Genomic DNA, 17,805 nt, shown 5'->3' with positions numbered 1-17,805 from the left:
GCGTTTCCACTAGAATGTGCTTTCAAACATTAGGAATTCATGTTTACAGAACTCAGAATTTGTCTATACAGACAGAGAATGACCAGAAAGTGTTTATGTTTACAATTAAGACTGACTGGGATTGGCGTTTTTTCTGTGAATCAGTAAAAATGCTGACCATTTAAAGATATACTTAATAGAAAACTGTCTAATTGTGGTAAAATTGTTAAAATACACTATGATAGTTGTGGGAAATAATTAAGAAGGTGTAAGAAACACTTCAAACACACCTACATACATTCTTAAGTCATGTACTTCCGTTTTCAATCAGAGAGTTTTTCAGGTGAACGCTGTGAAATGATGAACATACTGATAATATTTACAATTCCGTCTAGTTCATGTGGCGTTTTCTCTAGAATGTGCTTTCAAACATTAGGAATTCATGTTTACAGAACTCAGAATTCGTGTATCCAGACTTAGAATGAACAGAAAATTGTTTATGTTTACAATCTAGGGAGACTGGGTTTGGCGGTTTTTGTTTGAATCAGTTAAAATGCTGACCATTCAAGGAAATACTTCAACAAAACTTTCTAGTTGTGGTAAAAGGGTCAAATTACACAATGATACTTGTGGGAAATGATTAAGAAGGTGTAAGAAACACTTCAAACACACCTACATATATTGTTAAGACATTTACTTCCGTTTTCAATCAGAGAGGTTGTCAGGTTAAAGCTGTGAAATGACGAACATACTGATAATATTTACAGCTTAGGGTACTTCAATTGGCGTTTTCACTAGAATGTGCTTTCAAACATTAGGAATTCATGTTTACAGAACTCAGAATTCGTATACCCAGACTTAGAATGAACAGAAAAGTGTTTATGTTTACAATCTAGTGTGACTGGGTTTGGCGGTTTTTGTCTGAATCAGTTAAAATGCTGACCATTCAAGGAAATACTTCAACAAAACTGTCTAGTTGTGATAAAAGGGTGAAAATACACAATGATAGTTGTGGGAAATGGATTAAGAACGTGTAAGAAACACTTCAAACACACCTACATATATTGTTAAGACATTAACCTCCGTTTTCAATAAGCGAGGTTGTCAGGTTTAAGCTGTGAAATGACGAACATACTGATAATATTTACAATTCCGTCTACTTCATGTGGCGTTTTCACTAGAATGTGCTTTCAAATATTAGGAATTCATGTTTACAGAACTCAAAATTTATGTAAACAGACTTAGAATGAACAGAAAAGTGTTTATGTTTACATTTAAGTCAGACTGCTTTGTCGTTTTTTCTGTGAATCAGTAAAAATGCTGACCATTTAAAGATATACTTAATAGAAAACTGTCTAATTGTGGTAAAACTGTTAAAATACACAATGATAGTTGTGGGAAATGATTAGGAACGTGTAAGAAACACTTCAAACACACCTACATATATTCTTAAGACTTTTACCTCCGTTTTCAATAAGCGAGGTTTTCAGGTGACAGCCTAGAAATGACGAACATACTGATAATATTTACTACTCCGTCTACTTCATGTGGCGTTTTCACTAGAATGTGCTTTCAAACATTAGGAATTCATGTTTACAGAACTCAGAATTCGTATACCCAGACTTAGAATGAACAGAAAAGTGTTTATGTTTACAATTCACGGTGACTGGGTTTGGCGTTTTTTGTTTGAATCATTTAAAATGCTGACCATTCAAGGAAATACTTCAACAAAACTTTCCAGTTGTGGTAAAAGGGTCAAATTACACAATGATAGTTGTGGGAAATGATTAAGAACGTGTAAGAAACACTTCAAACAGACATAAATATCTTCTTACTACATTTATTTCTGTGTTCATTCAGCGAGGTTTCCAGTAGAAAGCTGTGAAATAGTGAAAATACTGATAATATTTACTGCTCAGGCAACTTTACGTGGCGTTTCCACTAGAATGTGCTTTCAAACATTAGGAATTCATGTTTTCAGACTCAGAATTTGTCTATACAGACATAGAATGACCAGAAAGTGTTTATGTTTACAATTAAGACTGACTGGGTTTGGCGTTTTTTCAGTGAATCTGTAATAATGCGGACCATTTAAAGATATTCTTAATAGAAAACTGTCTAGTTTGGTAAAATGGTTAAATACACAATGATAGTTGTGGGAAATGATTAAGAACGTGTAAGAAACCCTTCAAACAAACATAAATATCTTCTTACTACATTTATTTCCGTGTTCAATCAGCAAAGTTTCCAGTAGAAAGCTCTGAAATGACCAACATACTGATAATATTTCCAACTCCGTCGACTTCACGTGGCATTTTCACTAGAATGTCCTTTCAAACGTTAGGAGTTCATGTTTACAGAACTCAGAATACGTCTATCCAGACTTAGAATGAACAGAAAAGTGTTTATGTTTACAATTAAGACTGACTGGGTTCACGTTTTTCAGTGAATCTTTAATAATGCGGACCATTTAAAGATATTCTTAATAGAAAACTGTCTAGTTGTGGTAAAATTGTTAAAATACACAATAATAGTTGTGGGAAATGATTAAGAACGTGTAAGAAACACCTCAAACAAACCTACATATTTTCTTAAGACATTTACTTCCGTTTTCAATCAACGAGGTTGTCAGGTGAAAGCTGTGAAATGACGAATATACTGATAATTTTTACAACTCCGTCGACTTCACGTGGCGTTTTCACTAGAATGTGCTTTCAAACCTTAGGAATTAATGTTTACAGAACTCAGAATTCGTCTATCCAGACTTAGAATGAACAGAAAATTGTTTATGTTTACAATCTAGGGAGAATGGGTTTGGCGGTTTTTGTTTGAATCAGTTAAAATGCTGACCATTCAAGGAAATACTTCAACAAAACTTTCCAGTTGTGGTAAAAGGGTCAAATTACACAATGATAGTTGTGGGAAATGATTAAGAACGTGTAAGAAACACTTCAAACACACATAAATATCTTCTTACTACATTTATTTCCGTGTTCATTCAGCGAGGTTTCCAGTAGAAAGCTGTGAAATAGTGAAAATACTGATAATATTTACTGCTCAGGGAACTTTACGTGGCGTTTCCACTAGAATGTGCTTTCAAACATTAGGAATTCATGTTTACAGAACTCAGAATTTGTCTATACAGACAGAGAATGACCAGAAAGTGTTTATGTTTACAATTAAGACTGACTGGGATTGGCGTTTTTTCTGTGAATCGGTAAAAATGCTGACCATTTAAAGATATACTTAATAGAAAACTGTCTAATTGTGGTAAAATTGTTAAAATACACTATGATAGTTGTGGGAAATAATTAAGAAGGTGTAAGAAACACTTCAAACACACCTACATACATTCTTAAGTCATGAACTTCCGTTTTCAATCAGAGAGTTTTTCAGGTGAAAGCTGTGAAATGATGAACATACTGATAATATTTACAATTCCGTCTAGTTCATGTGGCGTTTTCTCTAGAATGTGCTTTCAAACATTAGGAATTCATGTTTACAGAACTCAGAATTCGTGTATCCAGACTTAGAATGAACAGAAAATTGTTTATGTTTACAATCTAGGGAGACTGGGTTTGGCGGTTTTTGTTTGAATCAGTTAAAATGCTGACCATTCAAGGAAATACTTCAACAAAACTTTCTAGTTGTGGTAAAAGGGTCAAATTACACAATGATAGTTGTGGGAAATGATTAAGAAGGTGTAAGAAACACTTCAAACACACCTACATATATTGTTAAGACATTTACTTCCGTTTTCAATCAGAGAGGTTGTCAGGTTAAAGCTGTGAAATGACGAACATACTGATAATATTTACAGCTTAGGGTACTTCAATTGGCGTTTTCACTAGAATGTGCTTTCAAACATTAGGAATTCATGTTTACAGAACTCAGAATTCGTATACCCAGACTTAGAATGAACAGAAAAGTGTTTATGTTTACAATCTAGTGTGACTGGGTTTGGCGGTTTTTGTCTGAATCAGTTAAAATGCTGACCATTCAAGGAAATACTTCAACAAAACTGTCTAGTTGTGATAAAAGGGTGAAAATACACAATGATAGTTGTGGGAAATGGATTAAGAACGTGTAAGAAACACTTCAAACACACCTACATATATTGTTAAGACATTAACCTCCGTTTTCAATAAGCGAGGTTGTCAGGTTAAAGCTGTGAAATGACGAACATACTGATAATATTTACAATTCCGTCTACTTCATGTGGCGTTTTCACTAGAATGTGCTTTCAAATATTAGGAATTCATGTTTACAGAACTCAAAATTTATGTAAACAGACTTAGAATGAACAGAAAAGTGTTTATGTTTACATTTAAGTCAGACTGCTTTGTCGTTTTTTCTGTGAATCAGTAAAAATGCTGACCATTTAAAGATATACTTAATAGAAAACTGTCTAATTGTGGTAAAACTGTTAAAATACACAATGATAGTTGTGGGAAATGATTAGGAACGTGTAAGAAACACTTCAAACACACCTACAAATATTCTTAAGACCTTTACTTCCGTTTTCAATCAGCGAGGTTTTCAGGTGAAAGCTGTGAAATGACGAACATACTGATAATATTTACAGCTTAGGGTACTTCAATTGGCGTTTTCACTAGAATGTGCTTTCAAACATTAGGAATTCATGTTTACAGAACTCAGAATTCATATACCCAGACTTAGAATGAACAGAAAAGTGTTTATGTTTACAATCTAGTGTGACTGGGTTTGGCGGTTTTTGTCTGAATCAGTTAAAATGCTGACCATTCAAGGAAATACTTCAACAAAACTGTCTAGTTGTGGTAAAAGGGTGAAAATACACAATGATAGTTGTGGGAAATGATTAAGAACGTGTAAGAAACACTTCAAACACACCTACATATATTCTTAAGACTTTTACCTCCGTTTTCAATAAGCGAGGTTTTCAGGTGACAGCCTAGAAATGACGAACATACTGATAATATTTACTACTCCGTCTACTTCATGTGGCGTTTTCACTAGAATGTGCTTTCAAACATTAGGAATTCATGTTTACAGAACTCAGAATTCGTATACCCAGACTTAGAATGAACAGAAAAGTGTTTATGTTTACAATCTAGTGTGACTGGGTTTGGCGGTTTTTGTCTGAATCAGTTAAAATGCTGACCATTCAAGGAAATACTTCAACAAAACTGTCTAGTTGTGGTAAAAGGGTCAAATTACACAATGATAGTTGTGGGAAATGATTAAGAACGTGTAAGAAACACTTCAAACACACATAAATATCTTCTTACTACATTTATTTCCGTGTTCATTCAGCGAGGTTTCCAGTAGAAAGCTGTGAAATAGTGAAAATACTGATAATATTTACTGCTCAGGCAACTTTACGTGGCGTTTCCACTAGAATGTGCTTTCAAACATTAGGAATTCATGTTTACAGAACTCAGAATTTGTCTATACAGACAGAGAATGACCAGAAAGTGTTTATGTTTACAATTAAGACTGACTGGGATTGGCGTTTTTTCTGTGAATCAGTAAAAATGCTGACCATTTAAAGATATACTTAATAGAAAACTGTCTAATTGTGGTAAAATTGTTAAAATACACTATGATAGTTGTGGGAAATAATTAAGAAGGTGTAAGAAACACTTCAAACACACCTACATACATTCTTAAGTCATGTACTTCCGTTTTCAATCAGAGAGTTTTTCAGGTGAAAGCTGTGAAATGATGAACATACTGATAATATTTACAATTCCGTCTAGTTCATGTGGCGTTTTCTCTAGAATGTGCTTTCAAACATTAGGAATTCATGTTTACAGAACTCAGAATTCGTGTATCCAGACTTAGAATGAACAGAAAATTGTTTATGTTTACAATCTAGGGAGACTGGGTTTGGCGGTTTTTGTTTGAATCAGTTAAAATGCTGACCATTCAAGGAAATACTTCAACAAAACTTTCTAGTTGTGGTAAAAGGGTCAAATTACACAATGATAGTTGTGGGAAATGATTAAGAAGGTGTAAGAAACACTTCAAACACACCTACATATATTGTTAAGACATTTACTTCCGTTTTCAATCAGAGAGGTTGTCAGGTTAAAGCTGTGAAATGACGAACATACTGATAATATTTACAGCTTAGGGTACTTCAATTGGCGTTTTCACTAGAATGTGCTTTCAAACATTAGGAATTCATGTTTACAGAACTCAGAATTCGTATACCCAGACTTAGAATGAACAGAAAAGTGTTTATGTTTACATTTAAGTCAGACTGCTTTGTCGTTTTTTCTGTGAATCAGTAAAAATGCTGACCATTTAAAGATATACTTAATAGAAAACTGTCTAATTGTGGTAAAACTGTTAAAATACACAATGATAGTTGTGGGAAATGATTAGGACCGTGTAAGAAACACTTCAAACACACCTACAAATATTCTTAAGACCTTTACTTCCGTTTTCAATCAGCTAGGTTTTCAGGTGAAAGCTGTGAAATGACGAACATACTGATAATATTTACAGCTTAGGGTACTTCAATTGGCGTTTTCACTAGAATGTGCTTTCAAACATTAGGAATTCATGTTTACAGAACTCAGAATTCGTATACCCAGACTTAGAATGAACAGAAAAGTGTTTATGTTTACAATCTAGTGTGACTGGGTTTGGCGGTTTTTGTCTGAATCAGTTAAAATGCTGACCATTCAAGGAAATACTTCAACAAAACTGTCTAGTTGTGGTAAAAGGGTGAAAATACACAATGATAGTTGTGGGAAATGATTAAGAACGTGTAAGAAACACTTCAAACACACGTACATATATTCTTAAGACTTTTACCTCCGTTTTCAATAAGCGAGGTTTTCAGGTGACAGCCTAGAAATGACGAACATACTGATAATATTTACTACTCCGTCTACTTCATGTGGCGTTTTCACTAGAATGTGCTTTCAAACATTAGGAATTCATGTTTACAGAACTCAGAATTCGTATACCCAGACTTAGAATGAACAGAAAAGTGTTTATGTTTACAATTCACGGTGACTGGGTTTGGCGTTTTTTGTTTGAATCATTTAAAATGCTGACCATTCAAGGAAATACTTCAACAAAACTTTCCAGTTGTGGTAAAAGGGTCAAATTACACAATGATAGTTGTGGGAAATGATTAAGAACGTGTAAGAAACACTTCAAACAGACATAAATATCTTCTTACTACATTTATTTCTGTGTTCATTCAGCGAGGTTTCCAGTAGAAAGCTGTGAAATAGTGAAAATACTGATAATATTTACTGCTCAGGCAACTTTACGTGGCGTTTCCACTAGAATGTGCTTTCAAACATTAGGAATTCATGTTTTCAGACTCAGAATTTGTCTATCCAGACATAGAATGACCAGAAAGTGTTTATGTTTACAATTAAGACTGACTGGGTTTGGCGTTTTTTCAGTGAATCTGTAATAATGCGGACCATTTAAAGATATTCTTAATAGAAAACTGTCTTGTTTGGTAAAATGGTTAAAATACACAATGATAGTTGTGGGAAATGATTAAGAACGTGTAAGAAACCCTTCAAACAGACATAAATATCTTCTTACTACATTTATTTCCGTGTTCATTCAGCAAAGTTTCCAGTAGAAAGCTCTGAAATGACCAACATACTGATAATATTTCCAACTCCGTCGACTTCACGTGGCGTTTTCACTAGAATGTCCTTTCAAACGTTAGGAGTTCATGTTTACAGAACTCAGAATACGTCTATCCAGACTTAGAATGAACAGAAAAGTGTTTATGTTTACAATTAAGAGTGACTGGGTTCACGTTTTTCAGTGAATCTTTAATAATGCGGACCATTTAAAGATATTCTTAATAGAAAACTGTCTAGTTGTGGTAAAGTTGTTAAAATACACAATGATAGTTGTGGGAAATGATTAAGAACGTGTAAGAAACACCTCAAACAAACCTACATATATTCTTAAGACATTTACTTCCGTTTTCAATCAACGAGGTTGTCAGGTGAAAGCTGTGAAATGACGAATATACTGATAATTTTTACAACTCCGTCTACTTCACGTGGCGTTTTCACTAGAATGTGCTTTCAAACCTTAGGAATTAATGTTTACAGAACTCAGAATTCGTCTATCCAGACTTAGAATGAACAGAAAATTGTTTATGTTTACAATCTAGGGAGAATGGGTTTGGCGGTTTTTGTTTGAATCAGTTAAAATGCTGACCATTCAAGGAAATACTTCAACAAAACTTTCCAGTTGTGGTAAAAGGGTCAAATTACACAATGATAGTTGTGGGAAATGATTAAGAAGGTGTAAGAAACACTTCAAACACACCTACATATATTGTTAAGACATTAACCTCCGTTTTCAATAAGCGAGGTTGTCAGGTTAAAGCTGTGAAATGACGAACATACTGATAATATTTACAATTCCGTCTACTTCATGTGGCGTTTTCACTAGAATGTGCTTTCAAATATTAGGAATTCATGTTTACAGAACTCAAAATTTATGTAAACAGACTTAGAATGAACAGAAAAGTGTTTATGTTTACATTTAAGTCAGACTGCTTTGTCGTTTTTTCTGTGAATCAGTAAAAATGCTGACCATTTAAAGATATACTTAATAGAAAACTGTCTAATTGTGGTAAAACTGTTAAAATACACAATGATAGTTGTGGGAAATGATTAGGAACGTGTAAGAAACACTTCAAACACACCTACAAATATTCTTAAGACCTTTACTTCCGTTTTCAATCAGCGAGGTTTTCAGGTGAAAGCTGTGAAATGACGAACATACTGATAATATTTACAGCTTAGGGTACTTCAATTGGCGTTTTCACTAGAATGTGCTTTCAAACATTAGGATTTCATGTTTACAGAACTCAGAATTCGTATACCCAGACTTAGAATGAACAGAAAAGTGTTTATGTTTACAATCTAGTGTGACTGGGTTTGGCGGTTTTTGTCTGAATCAGTTAAAATGCTGACCATTCAAGGAAATACTTCAACAAAACTGTCTAGTTGTGGTAAAAGGGTGAAAATACACAATGATAGTTGTGGGAAATGATTAAGAACGTGTAAGAAACACTTCAAACACACCTACATATATTCTTAAGACTTTTACCTCCGTTTTCACTAAGCGAGGTTTTCAGGTGACAGCCTAGAAATGACGAACATACTGATAATATTTACTACTCCGTCTACTTCATGTGGCGTTTTCACTAGAATGTGCTTTCAAACATTAGGAATTCATGTTTACAGAACTCAGAATTCGTATACCCAGACTTAGAATGAACAGAAAAGTGTTTATGTTTACAATTCACGGTGATTGTGTTTGGCGTTTTTTGTTTGAATCATTTAAAATGCTGACCATTCAAGGAAATACTTCAACAAAACTTTCCAGTTGTGGTAAAAGGGTCAAATTACACAATGATAGTTGTGGGAAATGATTAAGAACGTGTAAGAAACACTTCAAACAGACATAAATATCTTCTTACTACATTTATTTCTGTGTTCATTCAGCGAGGTTTCCAGTAGAAAGCTGTGAAATAGTGAAAATACTGATAATATTTACTGCTCAGGCAACTTTACGTGGCGTTTCCACTAGAATGTGCTTTCAACATTAGGAATTCATGTTTTCAGACTCAGAATTTGTCTATACAGACATAGAATGACCAGAAAGTGTTTATGTTTACAATTAAGACTGACTGGGTTTGGCGTTTTTTCAGTGAATCTGTAATAATGCGGACCATTTAAAGATATTCTTAATAGAAAACTGTCTAGTTTGGTAAAATGGTTAAAATACACAATGATAGTTGTGGGAAATGATTAAGAACGTGTAAGAAACCCTTCAAACAGACATAAATATCTTCTTACTACATTTATTTCCGTGTTCAATCAGCAAAGTTTCCAGTAGAAAGCTCTGAAATGACCAACATACTGATAATATTTCCAACTCCGTCGACTTCACGTGGCGTTTTCACTAGAATGTCCTTTCAAACGTTAGGAGTTCATGTTTACAGAACTCAGAATACGTCTATCCAGACTTAGAATGAACAGAAAAGTGTTTATGTTTACAATTAAGACTGACTGGGTTCACGTTTTTCAGTGAATCTTTAATAATGCGGACCATTTAAAGATATTCTTAATAGAAAACTGTCTAGTTGTGGTAAAATTGTTAAAATACACAATGATAGTTGTGGGAAATGATTAAGAACGTGTAAGAAACACCTCAAACAAACCTACATATTTTCTTAAGACATTTACTTCCGTTTTCAATCAACGAGGTTGTCAGGTGAAAGCTGTGAAATGACGAATATACTGATAATTTTTACAACTCCGTCGACTTCACGTGGCGTTTTCACTAGAATGTGCTTTCAAACCTTAGGAATTAATGTTTACAGAACTCAGAATTCGTCTATCCAGACTTAGAATGAACAGAAAATTGTTTATGTTTACAATCTAGGGAGAATGGGTTTGGCGGTTTTTGTTTGAATCAGTTAAAATGCTGACCATTCAAGGAAATACTTCAACAAAACTTTCCAGTTGTGGTAAAAGGGTCAAATTACACAATGATAGTTGTGGGAAATGATTAAGAAGGTGTAAGAAACACTTCAAACACACCTACATATATTGTTAAGACATTAACCTCCGTTTTCAATAAGCGAGGTTGTCAGGTTAAAGCTGTGAAATGACGAACATACTGATAATATTTACAATTCCGTCTACTTCATGTGGCGTTTTCACTAGAATGTGCTTTCAAATATTAGGAATTCATGTTTACAGAACTCAAAATTTATGTAAACAGACTTAGAATGAACAGAAAAGTGTTTATGTTTACATTTAAGTCAGACTGCTTTGTCGTTTTTTCTGTGAATCAGTAAAAATGCTGACCATTTAAAGATATACTTAATAGAAAACTGTCTAATTGTGGTAAAACTGTTAAAATACACAATGATAGTTGTGGGAAATGATTAGGAACGTGTAAGAAACACTTCAAACACACCTACAAATATTCTTAAGACCTTTACTTCCGTTTTCAATCAGCGAGGTTTTCAGGTGAAAGCTGTGAAATGACGAACATACTGATAATATTTACAGCTTAGGGTACTTCAATTGGCGTTTTCACTAGAATGTGCTTTCAAACATTAGGAATTCATGTTTACAGAACTCAGAATTCGTATACCCAGACTTAGAATGAACAGAAAAGTGTTTATGTTTACAATCTAGTGTGACTGGGTTTGGCGGTTTTTGTCTGAATCAGTTAAAATGCTGACCATTCAAGGAAATACTTCAACAAAACTGTCTAGTTGTGGTAAAAGGGTGAAAATACACAATGATAGTTGTGGGAAATGATTAAGAACGTGTAAGAAACACTTCAAACACACCTACATATATTCTTAAGACTTTTACCTCCGTTTTCAATAAGCGAGGTTTTCAGGTGACAGCCTAGAAATGACGAACATACTGATAATATTTACTACTCCGTCTACTTCATGTGGCGTTTTCACTAGAATGTGCTTTCAAACATTAGGAATTCATGTTTACAGAACTCAGAATTCGTATACCCAGACTTAGAATGAACAGAAAAGTGTTTATGTTTACAATTCACGGTGACTGGGTTTGGCGTTTTTTGTTTGAATCATTTAAAATGCTGACCATTCAAGGAAATACTTCAACAAAACTTTCCAGTTGTGGTAAAAGGGTCAAATTACACAATGATAGTTGTGGGAAATGATTAAGAACGTGTAAGAAACACTTCAAACAGACATAAATATCTTCTTACTACATTTATTTCTGTGTTCATTCAGCGAGGTTTCCAGTAGAAAGCTGTGAAATAGTGAAAATACTGATAATATTTACTGGTCAGGCAACTTTACGTGGCGTTTCCACTAGAATGTGCTTTCAACATTAGGAATTCATGTTTTCAGACTCAGAATTTGTCTATACAGACATAGAATGACCAGAAAGTGTTTATGTTTACAATTAAGACTGACTGGGTTTGGCGTTTTTTCAGTGAATCTGTAATAATGCGGACCATTTAAAGATATTCTTAATAGAAAACTGTCTAGTTTGGTAAAATGGTTAAAATACACAATGATAGTTGTGGGAAATGATTAAGAACGTGTAAGAAACCCTTCAAACAGACATAAATATCTTCTTACTACATTTATTTCCGTGTTCAATCAGCAAAGTTTCCAGTAGAAAGCTCTGAAATGACCAACATACTGATAATATTTCCAACTCCGTCGACTTCACGTGGCGTTTTCACTAGAATGTCCTTTCAAACGTTAGGAGTTCATGTTTACAGAACTCAGAATACGTCTATCCAGACTTAGAATGAACAGAAAAGTGTTTATGTTTACAATTAAGACTGACTGGGTTCACGTTTTTCAGTGAATCTTTAATAATGCGGACCATTTAAAGATATTCTTAATAGAAAACTGTCTAGTTGTGGTAAAATTGTTAAAATACACAATGATAGTTGTGGGAAATGATTAAGAACGTGTAAGAAACACCTCAAACAAACCTACATATTTTCTTAAGACATTTACTTCCGTTTTCAATCAACGAGGTTGTCAGGTGAAAGCTGTGAAATGACGAATATACTGATAATTTTTACAACTCCGTCGACTTCACGTGGCGTTTTCACTAGAATGTGCTTTCAAACCTTAGGAATTAATGTTTACAGAACTCAGAATTCGTCTATCCAGACTTAGAATGAACAGAAAATTGTTTATGTTTACAATCTAGGGAGAATGGGTTTGGCGGTTTTTGTTTGAATCAGTTAAAATGCTGACCATTCAAGGAAATACTTCAACAAAACTTTCCAGTTGTGGTAAAAGGGTCAAATTACACAATGATAGTTGTGGGAAATGATTAAGAACGTGTAAGAAACACTTCAAACACACATAAATATCTTCTTACTACATTTATTTCCGTGTTCATTCAGCGAGGTTTCCAGTAGAAAGCTGTGAAATAGTGAAAATACTGATAATATTTACTGCTCAGGCAACTTTACGTGGCGTTTCCACTTGAATGTGCTTTCAAACATTAGGAATTCATGTTTACAGAACTCAGAATTTGTCTATACAGACAGAGAATGACCAGAAAGTGTTTATGTTTACAATTAAGACTGACTGGGATTGGCGTTTTTTCTGTGAATCAGTAAAAATGCTGACCATTTAAAGATATACTTAATAGAAAACTGTCTAATTGTGGTAAAATTGTTAAAATACACTATGATAGTTGTGGGAAATAATTAAGAAGGTGTAAGAAACACTTCAAACACACCTACATACATTCTTAAGTCATGTACTTCCGTTTTCAATCAGAGAGTTTTTCAGGTGAAAGCTGTGAAATGATGAACATACTGATAATATTTCCAATTCCGTCTAGTTCATGTGGCGTTTTCTCTAGAATGTGCTTTCAAACATTAGGAATTCATGTTTACAGAACTCAGAATTCGTGTATCCAGACTTAGAATGAACAGAAAATTGTTTATGTTTACAATCTAGGGAGACTGGGTTTGGCGGTTTTTGTTTGAATCAGTTAAAATGCTGACCATTCAAGGAAATACTTCAACAAAACTTTCTAGTTGTGGTAAAAGGGTCAAATTACACAATGATAGTTGTGGGAAATGATTAAGAAGGTGTAAGAAACACTTCAAACACACCTACATATATTGTTAAGACATTTACTTCCGTTTTCAATCAGAGAGGTCGTCAGGTTAAAGCTGTGAAATGACGAACATACTGATAATATTTACAGCTTAGGGTACTTCAATTGGCGTTTTCAATAGAATGTGCTTTCAAACATTAGGAATTCATGTTTACAGAACTCAGAATTCGTATACCCAGACTTAGAATGAACAGAAAAGTGTTTATGTTTACAATCTAGTGTGACTGGGTTTGGCGGTTTTTGTCTGAATCAGTTAAAATGCTGACCATTCAAGGAAATACTTCAACAAAACTGTCTAGTTGTGATAAAAGGGTGAAAATACACAATGATAGTTGTGGGAAATGGATTAAGAACGTGTAAGAAACACTTCAAACACACCTACATATATTGTTAAGACATTAACCTCCGTTTTCAATAAGCGAGGTTGTCAGGTTAAAGCTGTGAAATGACGAACATACTGATAATATTTACAATTCCGTCTACTTCATGTGGCGTTTTCACTAGAATGTGCTTTTAAATATTAGGAATTCATGTTTACAGAACTCAGAATTTATGTAAACAGACTTAGAATGAACAGAAAAGTGTTTATGTTTACATTTAAGTCAGACTGCTTTGTCGTTTTTTCTGTGAATCAGTAAAAATGCTGACCATTTAAAGATATACTTAATAGAAAACTGTCTAATTGTGGTAAAACTGTTAAAATACACAATGATAGTTGTGGGAAATGATTAGGAACGTGTAAGAAACACTTCAAACACACCTACAAATATTCTTAAGACCTTTACTTCCGTTTTCAATCAGCGAGGTTTTCAGGTGAAAGCTGTGAAATGACGAACATACTGATAATATTTACAGCTTAGGGTACTTCAATTGGCGTTTTCACTAGAATGTGCTTTCAAACATTAGGAATTCATGTTTACAGAACTCAGAATTCGTATACCCAGACTTAGAATGAACAGAAAAGTGTTTATGTTTACAATCTAGTGTGACTGGGTTTGGCGGTTTTTGTCTGAATCAGTTAAAATGCTGACCATTGAAGGAAATACTTCAACAAAACTGTCTAGTTGTGGTAAAAGGGTGAAAATACACAATGATAGTTGTGGGAAATGATTAAGAACGTGTAAGAAACACTTCAAACACACCTACATATATTCTTAAGACTTTTACCTCTGTTTTCAATAAGCGAGGTTTTCAGGTGACAGCCTAGAAATGACGAACATACTGATAATATTTACTACTCCGTCTACTTCATGTGGCGTTTCCACTAGAATGTGCTTTCAAACATTAGGAATTCATGTTTACAGAACTCAGAATTCGTATACCCAGACTTAGAATGAACAGAAAAGTGTTTATGTTTACAATTAAGACTGACTGGGTTTGGCGTTTTTTCAGTGAATCTGTAATAATGCGGACCATTTAAAGATATTCTTAATAGAAAACTGTCTAGTTTGGTAAAATGGTTAAAATACACAATGATAGTTGTGGGAAATGATTAAGAACGTGTAAGAAACCCTTCAAACAGACATAAATATCTTCTTACTACATTTATTTCCGTGTTCATTCAGCGAAGTTTCCAGTAGAAAGCTCTGAAATGACCAACATACTGATAATATTTCCAACTCCGTCGACTTCACGTGGCGTTTTCACTAGAATGTCCTTTCAAACGTTAGGAGTTCATGTTTACAGAACTCAGAATACGTCTATCCAGACTTAGAATGAACAGAAAAGTGTTTATGTTTACAATTAAGACTGACTGGGTTCACGTTTTTCAGTGAATCTTTAATAATGCGGACCATTTAAAGATATTCTTAATAGAAAACTGTCTAGTTGTGGTAAAATTGTTAAAATACACAATGATAGTTGTGGGAAATGATTAAGAACGTGTAAGAAACACCTCAAACACACCTACATATATTCTTAAGACATTTACTTCCGTTTTCAATCAACGAGGTTGTCAGGTGAAAGCTGTGAAATGACGAATATACTGATAATTTTTACAACTCCGTCGACTTCACGTGGCGTTTTCACTAGAATGTGCTTTCAAACCTTAGGAATTAATGTTTACAGAACTCAGAATTCGTCTATCCAGACTTAGAATGAACAGGAAATTGTTTATGTTTACAATCTAGGGAGAATGGGTTTGGCGGTTTTTGTTTGAATCAGTTAAAATGCTGACCATTCAAGGAAATACTTCAACAAAACTTTCCAGTTGTGGTAAAAGGGTCAAATTACACAATGATAGTTGTGGGAAATGATTAAGAACGTGTAAGAAACACTTCAAACAGACATAAATATCTTCTTACTACATTTATTTCCGTGTTCATTCAGCGAGGTTTCCAGTAGAAAGCTGTGAAATAGTGAAAATACTGATAATATTTACTGCTCAGGCAACTTTACGTGGCGTTTCCACTAGAATGTGCTTTCAAACATTAGGAATTCATGTTTACAGAACTCAGAATTTGTCTATACAGACAGAGAATGACCAGAAAGTGTTTATGTTTACAATTAAGACTGACTGGGATTGGCGTTTTTTCTGTGAATCATAAAAATGCTGACCATTTAAAGATATACTTAATAGAAAACTGTCTAATTGTGGTAAAATTGTTAAAATACACTATGATAGTTGTGGGAAATGATTAAGAAGGTGTAAGAAACACTTCAAACACACCTACATACATTCTTAAGTCATGTACTTCCGTTTTGAATCAGAGAGTTTTTCAGGTGAAAGCTGTGAAATGATGAACATACTGATAATATTTACAATTCCGTCTAGTTCATGTGGCGTTTTCTCTAGAATGTGCTTTCAAACATTAGGAATTCATGTTTACAGAACTCAGAATTCCTCTATCCAGATTTAGAATGAACAGAAAATTGTTTATGTTTACAATCTAGGGAGACTGGGTTTGGCGGTTTTTGTTTGAATCAGTTAAAATGCTGACCATTCAAGGAAATACTTCAACAAAACTTTCTAGTTGTGGTAAAAGGGTCAAATTACACAATGATAGTTGTGGGAAATGATTAAGAAGGTGTAAGAAACACTTCAAACACACCTACATATATTGTTAAGACATTTACATCCGTTTTCAATCAGAGAGGTTGTCAGGTTAAAGCTGTGAAATGACGAACATACTGATAATATTTACAATTCCGTCTACTTCATGTGGCGTTTTCACTAGAATGTGCTTTCAAATATTAGGAATTCATGTTTACAGAACTCAAAATTTATGTAAACAGACTTAGAATGAACAGAAAAGTGTTTATGTTTACATTTAAGTCAGACTGCTTTGTCGTTTTTTCTGTGAATCAGTAAAAATGCTGACCATTTAAAGATATACTTAATAGAAAACTGTCTAATTGTGGTAAAACTGTTAAAATACACAATGATAGTTGTGGGAAATGATTAGGAACGTGTAAGAAACACTTCAAACACACCTACAAATATTCTTAAGACCTTTAATTCCGTTTTCAATCAGCGAGGTTTTCAGGTGAAAGCTGTGAAATGACGAACATACTGATAATATTTACAGCTTAGGGTACTTCAATTGGCGTTTTCACTAGAATGTGCTTTCAAACATTAGGAATTCATGTTTACAGAACTAAGAATTGGTCTATACAGACTTAGAATGAACAGAAAAGTGTTTATGTTTACAATCTAGTGTGACTGGGTTTGGCGGTTTTTGTCTGAATCAGTTAAAATGCTGACCATTCAAGGAAATACTTCAACAAAACTGTCTAGTTGTGGTAAAAGGGTGAAAATACACAATGATAGTTGTGGGAAATGATTAAGAACGTGTAAGAAACACTTCAAACACACCTACATATATTCTTAAGACTTTTACCTCCGTTTTCAATAAGCGAGGTTTTCAGGTGACAGCCTAGAAATGATGAACATACTGATAATATTTACTACTCCGTCTACTTCATGTGGCGTTTTCACTAGAATGTGCTTTCAAACATTAGGAATTCATGTTTACAGAACTCAGAATTCGTATACCCAGACTTAGAATGAACAGAAAAGTGTTTATGTTTACAATTCACGGTGACTGGGTTTGGCGTTTTTTGTTTGAATCATTTAAAATGCTGACCATTCAAGGAAATACTTCAACAAAACTTTCCAGTTGTGGTAAAAGGGTCAAATTACACAATGATAGTTGTGGGAAATGATTAAGAACGT

This window comes from Myotis daubentonii, chromosome 1 (genome assembly GCF_963259705.1).
Source record: "Myotis daubentonii chromosome 1, mMyoDau2.1, whole genome shotgun sequence".
Classification (NCBI taxonomy): Eukaryota; Metazoa; Chordata; class Mammalia; order Chiroptera; family Vespertilionidae; genus Myotis; species Myotis daubentonii.
This window is presented reverse-complemented; position numbering follows the sequence as displayed.